This window comes from Canis lupus, chromosome 12 (genome assembly GCF_048164855.1).
Source record: "Canis lupus baileyi chromosome 12, mCanLup2.hap1, whole genome shotgun sequence".
Lineage (NCBI taxonomy): Eukaryota > Metazoa > Chordata > Mammalia > Carnivora > Canidae > Canis > Canis lupus.
This window is the reverse complement of record NC_132849.1, coordinates 37520774-37535984: the sequence shown is the minus strand read 5'-3', so window position 1 is coordinate 37535984 and position 15211 is coordinate 37520774. Positions and strand designations below refer to the sequence as shown.

The following is a 15211-nucleotide window of genomic DNA, read 5'->3' as shown; positions in this document are numbered from 1 at the left end:
ATTCACACACATAGGCACATAATGTCAGAACAGAAGATCCTGGAAACTTATCTTTCTACATGTAATGCACCCTTCTACTTTCTATTCTAATTTGTCTATTTCATAAAAAGAAAAACGTGTTCTACCTCACTAGATTTATATCTAAATCCACTACTGAGTTGCAAACTGTAGTTTGAAAAACAGTAAAGTAGGGGGTTTTGGAGAAAAGATCTTGTGATATGTTTTTACATGAGAGCACTCTTGCACTTACAATCCAAATGAAATTACTCGTTCATTACATCCACATTTTTTTGAAATTATTAAAGAACTCAGTACATTAAATGAGAGAGGAGAAGTGATAATTTCCTACCTATTGCCTTGATCTTAATGGTAACTGTTTGATGATTAAATAGTAGCATGCCACCATTCTTGTTTTTCTGAGAATTTGAACAGATTACCAGGAATTAGTATTTTTTTTAAAGCACAAGTGATATGAGCATTATTCTATATTTTGCAAAATCATAGCTTGGGTGTTATTGGCTAGATATCTAAACATACAATTTTCTGTAATATTATAGGTTATTTTATTTTCTCCAGTATCCTATGGAAAATATTTTTCTTTATCCTTTGCATGCACCTGGAGATGAAATGAGGTTTGCTTTCAAAATGTACTTCATGTGCTTGAAATAAGTAATTCCATCTCATGGAGTTATATATTTTTAATGCCTTTTCTACTTTTTGATCTACTTCCATGTCAGGAAAGGATCCTGAAACACACAGGAAAAGGAGAGGAAAGGACTGTCTCTTTCATACATACCACTCATTCCTGTACTCCTTAAACAGCTGAATAGCTCATGAGCCTTCATACTAAGGAGATGTTTCTCATCTGGAATTTCCAAAGTTGAAAACATTTCAATCAGTGAACTTTGTTTCTTCTTCTCATTTTTTTTTTAAGAATATACATTTTTATGTATACTTGGATTAAGGAAACAAAAGCCATATAAAATTAAGGCAAACTAAAGAATTAAATGAAAAGTACATCTATTCCCAGTTGCTTAGAAAGAAGATTATATTAAAAGTCCATACTGTGAATTTCCACTGATATATCAGAAGGATGGAAGACTAAAGTTTACCTACAACTTCTTCAATGCTTTATCTCCACCAGCAACAGCTTTTGTTCTCCCTGAAGGAGAACTGAATACAAATGTGTTTCTAAAATCTGAAACAACGAGGACACATTGGTAAGCCAGAGGAGCCCAGAACTCTGATTCTGAAAATCTAGAGTCAATGCCTACCATCTTCAGACTGCATAGATAATGGGAAGTGGTAAGCAGGGCCCACTCACAGAGCACAGATGTTGTGCAGAGAGCCTGTCCCTACATGCACCTCACTTTGACAAAGCTGCTTGGGGAAGGACGTTGACAGAGCTGAGAGCCATGTACCTCTGAAAATCATTTCTTTGGTTGCACAACACCATGCCCTCGGGTTGGACACCGGTACCCTCCAACCCCCTTTCTCCTTCATTTTCATCTCTTTTTATTTTTACCTGGTTTAAACTCTTTTTTTTCCATTGTCCCAAAAGTAAAGCAGAAATGGGGAGGTAGGTAAGCAGACAAGAGGAAGCTCCTGGGAGAACTGGAACTCTTCATTTCACATTTCAACTTTTAAAAGCCTTTCAATGATAAAAGACAATTTTCTGGGCCTGAGGTTAAACACACATATAATTATAGTTTCTTTGTGGAATCCAAATGCCTGATGAATCAAAAAGTGTGGTGTCACCACAAGTTGGCAGAAGCACAGACTCTCCACCAAAGTTATTTGTTCAAAATGTTGCTTATAAATGTTTACCACAAAACATTAGTGTCTTATCCCAGAGAGACCAAGCCACACGTTGGCATGTATTATAAGTATTCAGGAAGAATTAACTGTTTTGTTTGTTCATTTTTTTTTTTTCCCATCAGAATTAAGGAGATAGCCTCACTGGCTAGGAAGAGGATTTGCAATTATTTTATGTCTTCAAGACCAAGTTTCAGGCAATCGGGTGGCTCAGCTGCTTAGCACCGCCTTCAGCCCAGGGTGTGATCCTTGGGTCCCGGAATCAAGTCCCACGTCAAGCTCCCTGCATAGAGCCTGCTTCTCCCTCTGCCTGTGTCTCTGCCTCTCTCTCTCTCTCTGTGTGTCTCTCATGAATGAATAAATAAAATCTTAAAAAAAAAAAAAAAGACCTAGTTTCACTAGGCCCTTCTCTGTGAAATGATTCCTAACAATATGCTCCTGTGGATAGAGCCATGTTTCCCTGTACCTTTCAAGTTACCTAGAATATCTTAAATGCAAAATAAGTGTTTGCTACATCAGTGAATAGGTTAAATAAATGAAAGAGGAAAGATGTCATCAAGAAAATAAAATTAATCCAATCAGGTAGGTTTCCTGTTAATTTGATTTTCTTGACTATCACCAATACAAACATTTTATTCTAGCCCTAAATACCCAGAGATAGAATCAGAAGCTTTTGTTTATATTTGAACGAGCTAATAATTATGTGCTTTGTTAGTATAAACTTGACCTTAGAGGTCAACTTTCACATTCCTTGTCAATACCTTAGATTTCGGCTCACCAAGAGTCTTGAGATTTAGCCACAAGAAAGAAGGAAAGTGAAGGAAGAAAGCAAACAAATAGAAAATCTTTAATTTAGATCTTCATTTAAAATAATCCGTTTCTCTAGGAAATTGTGCAACATCTCCAAAAATCCAACACATCTTTTGTTTCAGAAAAAAATTACTAAACTGCTAATGCAAATACCTAGATATGAGTACGATGATAAATAAGGTTGGATAGTTTTCTCTGTGTCTGTCTTTTTTGAATATTTATGGGGAAATGATGATATATAGATAATATAATATAAATTGTGGATTCAGTCCATGCTTATCCATGGAGAGACATACAAGTCAATCTAAGACTTTCTTCTCTAGTGCCAGGGTTTGGTTCAAGCTTTCCCAGCAAGAATGCCAATGAATTCTTATTCATTGAGTTATTGAGAGTTATTGTGGCTACAGTTTGCCCAGGGTTCAAAAAGAGATGATTGCTAATGTGTCTGCCTTTACATTTCAGCTTATTTGAAAGTTTATAATGATCTAAATATAAAGTGCTTTATTTATTTATTCATTCATTCATTCATGAGAGACACACCTAGAAAGAGGCAGAGACATAGGCAGAGGAAGAAGCAGGCTCCTTGCAGGGAGCCTGATGTGGGACTTGATCCAGGGACTCTAGGACCACACCCTGAGCCAAAGGCGGATACTTAACCACTGAGCCACCCAGGCATCCCTTATCTTATCTAATAAGAGTTTTAGGAAATGACTCTCATTATTAAATATATCATGACTGCAAGCAGAAAACTAAAAGTACATATTCAGAAAAAGTGAGCTAGCGTGATGAAAAAAAAATACTGATGGGTTCTTTGGAAAGAGAAAGGAATTTATTTCTAGAGAAAGCTGGCATGAGAAATAAATTAACTGTCTTGAAAACCCTGTCAAAATAGATCTTTAAATTTCAGTGTTTATTAAAATCAGAAAATGCCAGTAATAAAGACTATGATTCTGTGATTGATTTTGAATTTGTTATTAAGATGAAATGTTTTTATTATAAAAAATATTATAAACATTTGCAACATTGTGACAATTGGCAGAAACATAATAGAATCACCATGTTGGCACTTGGAGTATGTGGCTTCTAAATGCCCTTTCTTTTTGTAAAAGGATTTGTTCACACATTAATTTGGATGACTACATTAAACTGTATAATTGCTATTATACTCTCAAATCAGTTCTAATTATTCCAGTAGTAATTATTAGTATAAAATTTTCCTTTGCTTTCCTTTTTTTATTATACCCTCTGCCACTCCCAAAACAACTTCTAAAACAAATAAAAGCTATCCTTAAACATAATGAGGCATTATTCTCAAAGTCTCTTACATCTAGTTCCACTTGTATGACTTTGCTGAAGCAAATATCTGAGAAGTCTCACTAATGAGACAATTAAATCGATTCTTTTTAATCCCCATCTTTTGTGTCCTTTCTGCAGCCTATGAGACATTTGAGGCAATGAAGTAAGAAAACCCTGTGTCTGGATGTCTTTTCTTTTAGCTTCTATGCTGTTATGTTCCCTTCTATATACTTCATGACTCTCCTTACTCAGTCATCCTTTCTATGAAACATATGCTAGAATTTACCATCAATATTTCCTGTGTAGTTGTCCACGTGGATATTTCATCTTTCAATTTCCCACAGTTATGAGGATGAGTCTAAAATTTTTTCTTCATGCTTCAGTATTCTTTTAAATCTTGAGAAAATTATTTATTTCTTCTTTATCTCAAAAATCTACATGCTAAAAATTAAATTTCTTTTGAATGTTGTGTGGTTTTCTCATCCACCTACTTCTAAAAATTTCCTTGCCCATTACCATCATGTACTACATCTCCCCAAGTCAAAACTTGAGGTCAGTGTTGACTTTGCCATTTAGCTTATGTGTCAGATTCAATAACTTGCAAGTTCTATTGAAATTATAGTCATATAGAACATTTATTTGGCACCTACTATATGACAGAGATTAATTTGAGCACTTTGCATATATTGTGACTTAAATCCTCAAAACATGACAGTTAAGAGTTATTATTGTCTGCATTATAAAAATTTGGAAATAAGGGTTCAGTGTGTGTAAGTAACCTACCTAAATAAGTCAGAGGCTGGGCAGGACCTAGGGTTCAAACCCAGTTTTTTTTTTATTGTAAAATCAATAATGTCTAGTGTTCATTCCACCTATATCACTTTTATTTCCATAATGTCTCACATCCCTTTTCTCCTCTATCCTCTTAAATCCACACAACATGACATTTCCTCTTGCTTGCACTCTGATTCTTTACTTTCTCGTTGCTTCAAATTTCCTAAATGACATCTTTATCATATGAATCTTCAATAAAATGTCCCCATTGTTTGCAAATTATGTACAGACTACTTTGACAGGTTATTCAATTAGAGTTCTTTGCTTGTACTCAGTAGAAACTGTTTCTGATTGTTAGGCAAAACAAAATGAAAACAAAACTTTGTAAACACTACACACACAGGAAGTTTATTAGCAGGATACTGAAGAGCTGGACCTTGGGGGGAATAATAGAGTGGGTGGATTAATGGTGAGACTCATGAATCTTTGTGTGAAAGTGCTCTAAGCAACTGACTCATCTTCATATGCCTCCTTGATCAATACTCAAAATCCCAAGTGATAAGATGGATTGACCTATATTGGGTTACAGGTCTAACTTTTGGTGGGGGGTGGGGGAGGATGAAAGGTAATATTGATAATACTGATAATCCTAACTGGACTACAAGGTAGTACTTAGCCAAGTACTTTGTTATTGCCTAAGGAAGGGAGCATAGGCATCCACAGGTATAAAGACAAATGTCCATATGCAGGGCATATATTAATGCATATATTAATAATATGCATATATTAGCTCCAATTGAGCAAAGCTGTTTTCAGTAACATTACCAACTGCCTCTGCCAAGTCACACAACCCTGAAATTCTCACCATTCTTGATACATGCTATTAGCTTTCCAGGCCTCTATTTTCTGGAATATTTGCTTCTCCCATGTCTTTAACAAAAGCCTTCCTATCCTTATGAGCCCTGATCAAATGATGCCTTGTCATGACCATTTCAAGATCTCAAACAACCAATAATTTTCTCTTCTTTTTCTTTTTCCTTAGCATCCCCTTTTGCTCATTTTCGACAATATTATTCAAAGTCTGCCTTGTACTTTTTTTAACTGAAATATAAGTGCTTAGATGGCATGCATCATGTCTTATTCATCTCAGCATCCCCTCTAATGTTTCATATGAGTTCCTATAGATTGCACTGATTAATAAATATAGGCATGATTATTTCTTTGTATTGATTTTTTATTTTTTTATTATGCATATTTTTGTTGTAATTCAATTTGCCAACATATAACACCCAGTACTCATCCCATCGAGTGCCCCAGTGCCCATCACCCAGTCACCCCATTGTCCTGCCCACCTCCCCTTCCACTACCCTTTGTTCATTTCCCGAAGTTAGGAGTCTCTCATGTTTAGTTACCCTCTTTGATTTTTCCCACTCATTTTCTCTCCTTTCCTCTATAATCTCTTTTTACTATTTTTTATATTCCCCATATGAGTGAAACCATATAATGATTGTTCTCTGACTTACTCACTTCACTCAGCATAATACCTTCCAGTTCCATCCATGTCAAAGCAAATGGTGGGTATTAGTTATTTCTAATGGCTGAGTAATATTCCATTGTGTGTGTATATATATATATATTTTATATATTTATATATATACTACATCTTCTTTATCAATTCATCTTTTGATGGACACTGAAGCTTCTTCCAAAGTTTGGTGATTGTGGACATTGCTGCTATAAACATTGGGATGCAGGCGTCTAGGACTTTCACTACTTCTATATCATTGGGGAAAATCCCCGGTAGTGCAATTGCTGGGTCATAGGGCAGTTGTATTTTTAACTCTTTGAGGAACCTCCACACAGTTTGCCATAGTGCAGTACCAGTTCACATTCTCACCAACAGTGCAAGAGGGTTCCCCTTTCTCCACATCCCCTCCAACATTTGTTGTTTCCTGTCTTGTTAATTTTCCCCATTCTCATTGGTGTGAGGTGGTATCTCATTGTGGTTGTGATTGGTATTTCCTTGATGGCCAGTGATGTAGAGCATTTTCTCATGTGCTTATTGGCTCTGTCTATGTCTTCCTCTGTGAAATTTCTGTTCATGTCTTTTGCCCATTTCATGATTGGATTGTTTGTTTCTTTGCTGTTGAGTTAAAATGGTCTTTATAGATCTTGGATACTAGCCCTTTATCTGATATGTCATTTGCAAATATCTTCTCCCATTCCATAGGTTGTCTTTAATTTTGTTGACTGTTTCTTTTGCTGTGAAGAAGGTTTTTATCTTGATGAAGTCCCAATAGTTCATTTTTGCTTTTGTTTCTTTTGCCTTCGTGGATGTATCTTGCAAGAAGTTACTGTGGCCAAGTTCAAAAAAAGTGTTACCTGTTCTCCTCTAGGATTTTGATGGAATCTTCTCACATTTAGATCTTTCATCCATTTTGAGTTTATCTTTGTGTATGGTGAAAGAGAGTGGTCTAGTTTCATTCTTCTGCATGTGGATGTCCAATTTTTCCAGCACCATTTATTGAAGAGACTGTCTTTTTTCCAGTGGATAGTCTTTCCTCCTTTGTCGAATATTAGTTGACCATAAAGTTCAGGGTCCACTTCTGGATTCTCTATTCTGTTCCATTGATCTATGTGTCTGTTTTTGTGCCAGTACCATACTGTCTTGATGATCACAGATTTGCAGTACAACTTGAAATCTGGCATTGTGATGCCTCCAGCTCTGATTTTCTTTTTTCAATATTCCCCTGGCTATTTGAGGTCTTTTCTGGTTCCACATAAATCTTAAGATTATTTGTTCCAACTCTCTGAAGAAAGTCCATGGTATTTTGATAGAGATTGCATTAAATGTGTAAATTGCCCTGGGTAGCATAGACATTTTCACAATATTAATTCTTCCAATCCATGAGCATGGAATGTTTTTCCATCTCTTTTTGTCTTCCTCAATTTCTTTCAGAAGTGTTCTGTAGTCTTTTGGGTATACATACTTTACCTCTTTGGTGAGGTTTATTCCTAGGTATCTTATGCTTTTGGGTGCAATTGTAAATGGGATTGACTCCTTAATTTCTCTTTCTTCAGTCTCATTGTTAGTGTATAGAAATGTCATTGATTTCTGGGCATTGATTTTGTATCCTGTCACACTGCCAAATTGCTGTATGAGTTCTAGCAATCTTGGGGTGGAGTCTTTTGGGTTTTCGATGTACAATATCCTGGCATCTGTGAAGAGGGGGAGTTTGACTTCTTCTTTGCCAGTTTGAATGCATTTTATTTCTTTTTGTTGTCTGATTGCTGAGGCTATGACTTCTTGTACTATGTTGAATAGCAGTGGTGAAAGTGGACATCCGTGTCATGTTCCTGAACTTAGGGAAAAGACTCTCAGTGTTTCCCCATTGAGAATGATATTTGCTGTGGGCTTTTCATAGATGGCTTTTATGATATTGAGGAATGTTCCCTCTATCGCTATACTCTGAAGAGTTTTGATCAGGAATGGATGCTGTATTTTCTCAAATGCTTTCTCTGCATCTATTGAGAGGATCATATGTTTTTTTCTCTTGGTGATGTCATCTATCACTTTGATTGTTTTACGAGTGTTGAACCAACCTTGCATTCTGGAGATAAATCCCACTTGGTCATGATGAATAATCTTCTTATGGTACTGTTGGATCCTATTGGCTAGTATCTTGTTGAGAATTTTTGCATCTGTATTCATCAGGGATATTGGTCTATAATTCTCCTCTTTGGTGGGGTCTTTGTCTAGTTTTGGAATTAAGGTGATGCTGGCCTCATTAAAAGAGTTTGGAAGTATTCTGTCCCTTTCTATCCTTCGGAACAACCTAGTAGAGTAGGTTTATTTCTACTTTAAACATTTTATAGAATTCCCATGAGAAGCCATCTGGTCCTGGACTTTGGTGTCTTCGGAGGTTTTTGATGACTGCTTCAATTTCCTCCCTGGTTATTGTCCTGTTCAGGTTTTCTATTTCTTCCTGTTCCAGTTTTAGTAATTTGTGCTTTTCCAGAAATGCATCCATTTCTTCTAGTTGCCTAATTTATTGTCGTATAGCTGCTCATAATACGTTTTTAAAATCGTTTGTATTTCCTTGGTATTGGTTGTTTTCTCTCCTCTTTCATTCATGATTTTATTAATATTAGTCCTTTTTTCTTTTTAATAAGGATGGCTAATGGTTTTTCTATCTTATTAATTCTTTCAGTTAACCAATTCATGGTTTTGTTGGACTGTTCTACAGTTCTTCTCGTCTCTATTTCATTGAGTTCTGCTCGAATCTTTATTAACTCTCTTCTGCTGGGTGTAGGTTTTATTTGCTGTTTTTTCTCCAGTTCCTTTAGGTACAAGGTTAGCTTTTGTATCTGAGTTTTTTCCAGTTTTTTGATGGATGCTTGTATTGTGATGTATTTCCTTCTTAGGACTGCTTTAGCTGTATCCCAAAGATTTTGAACGGTTGTATCTTCATTCTCATTAATTTCCATGAATGTTTTATTTTTATTTTTATTTTTTTCCATGAATGTTTTTAATTCTCTAATTTACTGGTTAGCCCTTTCATCTTTTAGAAGGATGGTCTTTAACCTCCACGTGTTTGAATTTCCTTCAATTTCTTCTTGTTATTCAGTTCTGGTTTCACAGCATTGTAGTCTGGAAATATACAGACGACAATCCCAATCTTTTGGTATCAGTTGAGACCTAATTTATGATCCAGTATGTGGTCTATTGTGGATAAAATTCCATGTGCACTTGAGAAGAACGTGTATTCAGTTGCGTTCAGGTGGAGAGTTCTGTATATATCTGTGAAATCCATTTGGTCCAGTGTATCATTTAAAGCCCTTGTTTCTTTGTTGATGTTGTGCTTAGAATATCTGTCATTTGCAGAAAATGCCATGTTGAAGTCTCCTACTATTAGTGTATTATTATCTACATATGTCTTTGCTTTGGTTATTAATTGACTGATATACTTGGCAGCTCCCCCATTAAGGGCATACATATTCATGATTCTTAGGTCTTCTTGTTGGATAGGCCCTTTAAATATGATATAGTGTCCTTCTTCATTTGGGATAAACTTTAATTTATCTGATATAAGGATTGCTACTCCAACTTTCTCTTGAGGACCATATGAATGTTAAATGGTTCTCCAACCTTTCATGTTCAGGCTGTAGGTGTCCTTAGGTCTAAAATGAGTCTCTTGTAGACAGCAAATAGATGGGTCTTGCTTTTTATCCATTCTCAAACCCTGCGCATTTTGATGGGATCATTAAGCCCACTCACATTCAGAGTTACTATTGAAAGATATGAATTTAGTGTCATCATAATACCTATTCAGTCCCTGTTTTTTGTGGCTTATTTCTTTGGGCTTCCTCTTTCTTTTACAGAGTCCCCCTTAATAGTTTTTGTAGAGCTGGTTTGGTAGTCACATATTCTTTCAGTTTCTGCCTATCTTGGAAGCTTTATATCTCTCCTTCTATTCTGAATGAGAGCCTTGCTGGATAAAGTATTCTTGGCTGCTGGTTCTTCTCATTTAGGACCCTGAATATATCCTGCCAGCCCTTTCTGGCCTGCCAGGTCTCTGTGGAGAGGTTTGCTGTTAATCTAATATTTCTCCCCATATAAGTTAAGAATCTCTTTTTCTCTCACTGCTTTAAGGATTTTCTCCTTATCTTTGGAATTTGCAAATTTCGATGTGAAATGTTGGGATGTTGAATGGTTTTTATTGATTTTAAGGGGGGGACCTCTCTATCTCCTAGATCCGAATGCCTGTTTCCCTCCCCAAATTAGGGAAGTTTTCAGCTTTGATTTGTTCAAATATGCTTTCTCACCCTCTGTTCCTCTCAGCGTTCTCTGGAACCCCAATTATATGTAGATTCTTCCTTTGGAGGCTATCATTTATTTCCCTTAACCTTTCCTCTTGGTCTTTTGTTTTTCTTTTTTTTCCTCAGTTTTCTTCCTTGCCGTCAACTTGTTCTTCTATGTCACTCACTCTTTCTTCCACCTCATTAACCCTTGTCATTAGGACATCAAATTTGGATTGCATCTCATTTAATTGATTTTTAATATTGGCCTGATTATATGTAAATTATGCAGTTATGAAGTCTCTTGAATCCTTTATGCTTTTTTCCAGAACTATCAGTAGCTTTATAATTGTGCTTCTGAATTGGCTTTTGACATCAAATTGTAATTCATATTCTGTAACTCTGTGTCAGAGAGAACTTTTTCTGATTCTTTCTTTTGTGGTGAGTTCTTCCTTCTAGTCATTTTGCTTAGTGCAGACTGGTTGTATGAGTGGGCTGAGTCGAGGAAATCAACCACAGTCTCAGTAAATTTCACCCTAGATGATTCTGAGGAGGTCAGAGACCAGAAAATGAAAACAACAATCTGACCAAAATAAAAGGACCACTAAAGTGAAAAGCAAATTTAAAAACAAAGTAGTAAGAAATAAAAGGCCAAAAATTCCAAGAAGAAAAAAAGAAAGAAAAAAGAAAAAAAGAGAAGAATAAAAGGAAAAGTAAAGAGGAAAAAAAGAAAACAGAAAAAAAAAAAACAAAACAGAAAGAGGGGAGGACTGGGAGATGATGGTGGTGAAGTTGTAGTGGAGTGAGAATGTAGTATACCTGAGGTGTCCTAGTGGGTGATCCTCTTGTTTCTGAGTTTATTAAGTTCTGTATTTTAAAAGATGCTTAGTTCCAAATTTATATAAACCAGCAATACTTGTAGAGGGCTCCAACATTGACCACCAAAACATAAACAAGAATGTGAGGGGTATAATGGGAATGAAGAGAGAATATAATCTCACAGAATGAACCAGCATGGTATCCCACTCGGTTCTCAGTGCATGCTAGACATGTTTTAGAAGGTATTAACTTCCACCATTGTAGAACAAGAGAAAACAGAAAACACAAAACAAAAACACATACCTCGTATATCTCCCAAAATTAAATTATGTTGAAGGGAATCTAGAAGTGGAAAATATATCTAAGACATGTAATTGTAGAAATATGAAAGTCAAAAAGGAAAAAAACTTAAAAATGAAGAGCTGATAAAATGTAGTTAAGGTGGGAAAAGAAAAAATATTGGAAAGTTTTAGTCTGCTATAAAAATGATTTGTATTGCACAAAGGGAGAAAATTAAGAGGTACCGTCTGGTTCTATATACTGTAAATCCCTCGACTTCCCCTGGAGCCTTCCAGTGCTGCTTGGTCAAGAACTTGCTCTTCCCCTGTCCTTCCAGCTGGTGTTCTGGGAGAGGGGCTGCTGTGCTGACTCTCAGGTGTGTGCACCTGGGGAGCTGCCCCGCCCTCCTGCCAGGTGCCGGGCTCAGTGGGAGCTGTTTACGCGGTGAGGCCCCTGTCCCCTGGTGGCCCCCCTCCCAGGCACAGGGTGACACCAGGAGGAACAACCACACTGGCGGCGGCCAGGTCTCCAGCTCTGGAGTCAGCTCCCGCAGTAACCACCCCCAGAAACCACCCGCTGTCTCCCAGTCCGCAGGGGCCTGGATGCTCCAGGGATGGGGGGGCGCTGATCTGCACAGCTCGGGCTGCGGCAGCAGGAGCGTCCTCGCTGTCCTGTGCCCTCCCCGCCTCTGCCTGTCCGGGGGGAGCGCAGGATCCTGGGCTGTGCCCCCCCGCGCCCTGGGCTCTGGGGCCTGCGCCGCTGGAATCGCGCTCCCGGGTGGGTTCCCAAAGGCAGCAGGTTCAGCCCCTCCCCAGAGACCCGGCCTGACCCACCGGCTGCTCCCGGGGCCCCGCAGGGCGCTCCAGCCCTTTCCCCATCTCAGCCCCCGGGGTGTGGCGGCTCTTCCTCAGTTAGTGACCCCGGGCACCTGGGGGCTCCACTGCTCCTCCTGGGATCCTGCCCGAGTTCCCTGCCAGCATCTTTCCATCCGGGAAGAATCCGGTGCGGATTTATAAAGTTCCTGCTTCTCCGGGGCAGGGCTCTCCTGCCTCGGAGGCTCACAGCCCCCCTTAGCCCGGGTCCTCACGGGGCCCCTCTCCCACTTGATTCATTTTTATTTTATTTGTTTTCACCTTCCTACCTTGTTAGAGGTGAAAACCCTTCTCTCTGTAGCGTTCTGGCTGTTTTCTCTTTAAATCTCAGATCGAATTCCTAGGTTTCCGGATGGTTTGAAAGTTATCTAGGTGAGCTGGTGGGGACAGGTGAGTTGAGGACCCCACTCCTCCCTCGTCTTGCCCCACCTCCGTATTCCATTTTTCTTACTGTCAGATCAAAGTGCTGGATTTATTCTAATGCAATTATATCATTTATTTCCAACCTCATTGTAATATCCTTTGATAGGAAATTACACATAGCATTTAAAATTACTAGCTTATAACTAGTAGGTAATAAATGTGTTGATTCAACTTTGATTTAATAAAGTTTAATAGCAATCAAACAGACTATTAAAAAAAGGATAAAGTTACTAACAAGAGGAGGGAAGAAAAACCATCCAAGAATCACTAGACATTTATAAAATATTAATCCTCAGAACAGAGCTATGAGATAGGCATTATTTTACACATGAAGAGATTGATGCTCAGATGGCGTTAATTTCTTAAAGGAAGAAAAGATCCAGGACATGTTATATATTAAAGACTGCTTTTTTTTTTTATTAATTGACAACTTAATAAATCTAGTAATGAGTATATATGGTTTTTAAAAAATCAAATAATCTGGGAAGCCAGGGTGGCTCAGTGGTTTAGCACTGCCTTTGGCCCAGGTCGTGGTCCTAGAGACCTAGGATCGAGTCCCACATCAGGATCCCTGCATGGAGCCTGCTTCTTCCTCTGTCTCTCTCTCTCTGTGTGTGTGTGTGTCTGTGTGTGTCTCTCATGAATAAATAAATGAAATTTTTTAAAAATCAAATAATCCAATGGGCTTCATCATAAAAATGAGCGGTAAGTATTCTACTCTAAACATTATTCCAGAGGGGCAGCCACCTGTAATCATTTTTTTAAGGATTTGAGAGAGAGAGAGACAGAGAGAGACAGAGAGAGAGAGAGAGAGAGAGAGAGAGAGACTGTGAGTAGGTGGGGGTGGGGGGGCAGAGGGAGAGAAAGTCTTAAGCAGACTGGTCACTGGGCACAGAGCCTGACATGAGGCTCAGGCTCACAACTCTTAGATCCCGACTGGAGCTGAAACCAAGATTCAGTCACTTAACTGACTGCACCACCCAGGCTTCCCTGTAATCATTTCTTTTTCCTTATTCTGGTTAACCCCACTTCTATATATAATACGCATATGCTACACACACTCTTTTTTTTTTTAAAGATTTATTTATTTATTTATTTATTTATTTATTTATTTATGAGAGAGAGAGAGAGAGAGAGGCAGAGACACAGGCAGAGGGAGAAGCAGGCTCCATGCCGGGAGCCCGAGGCGGGACTCGATCCCAGGACTCCAGGATCCCGCCCTGGGCCAAAGGCAGGTGCTAAACCGCTGAGCGACCCAGGGATCCCTGCTACACTCTCTTGATGGATTGTAAGCAATAGACAGCAATTCCTTCTCAAAGAAGTTTTTTAGAAGACTAAGTTATAGAATATTGTAAAAGAAGAATAAGATAAATCCACGTAGCAAATAACCCAATAAAAATAACTCTTAGAAGAGGAAATAGAGTTGTCCACTGAATGCAGAAACTATTCTACTCATAACTGGTAATGCAAGAACTACAAAATCTACTAGTAATATCCCATTTTCAGCCATTAGGCTAGTAAAAAGAAAAACTTATAATAATATTAGGATGCAGGGAACTGGAGACATGCAGTATTGGAAGAAGTGTAAATTAGCACAGCCTCTTGGGAGGGCAATTTGGCACAATCTACTAAAACAAAACTTCTAAACACTTTGCTACCAACCTTCCACTACCTGCAAGCACCTTCACATGTGAAAATGAAGTGTATAATGCTATCTACTGCAGTGTTACTTATATTAGGGAATATTGCAAACAACTTCAATACCCATAAAAAGTTGCCTGTTTATACCATTTTCTCTAAGTTTACTTGGCTATTTGCATTATTTTATTGATTTTTAGGAGCTTGAATATATTTTGGATATTAACCCCTTGAGTCATGAATGTTGCAAATATTTTCAGCTAAGTTCCCACTTACTGTCTAAATTTTCTATATTCTTTCTCCTTTCAAAATCTTATCTCAATTCTAGTTTGATAAATTTTGGCATTTGCTTTTTTTAAAGATTTATTTATTTTAAAGAGAGAAAGAGTATACACACACACACACACACACACACACGGAGGGAGAGTGCAATGGGAGAGACAGGATACTCAAGGAGACTCTGTGCTCAATGCAAAGCATCATGGGGCTTGATCTCATGACCCTGAGATCATGACCTGAGCCAAAACCAAGAGGCAGACGCTTAATCAACTGAGTCACCCATGTGCTCCTGGCATTTGCTTTATGTATCATTTTTGGAATTGCCTTTCTTGCCTCAAAGCTTGTATTTTTTCCTATTACCTTCATGGCTTTAATTCTTTAATATCTCTGGAATTCTTATTTTTGTG

The 15211-nt window shown here is 37.9% G+C and overlaps 1 long non-coding RNA gene across 1 annotated transcript in view; it reads left to right on the top strand.

Moving 5' to 3' along the window:
- Window positions 1-3130, top strand: part of LOC140601523 (uncharacterized) — a 602967-nt gene extending 599837 nt beyond the window's left edge. Inside the window, exon 21 of the long non-coding RNA XR_012004538.1 lies at window positions 1941-3130. This is a non-coding gene — a long non-coding RNA (uncharacterized lncRNA). The remainder of the gene's footprint in view (window positions 1-1940) is intronic.
- The last annotated feature ends 12081 nt before the right edge of the window (window positions 3131-15211 follow it).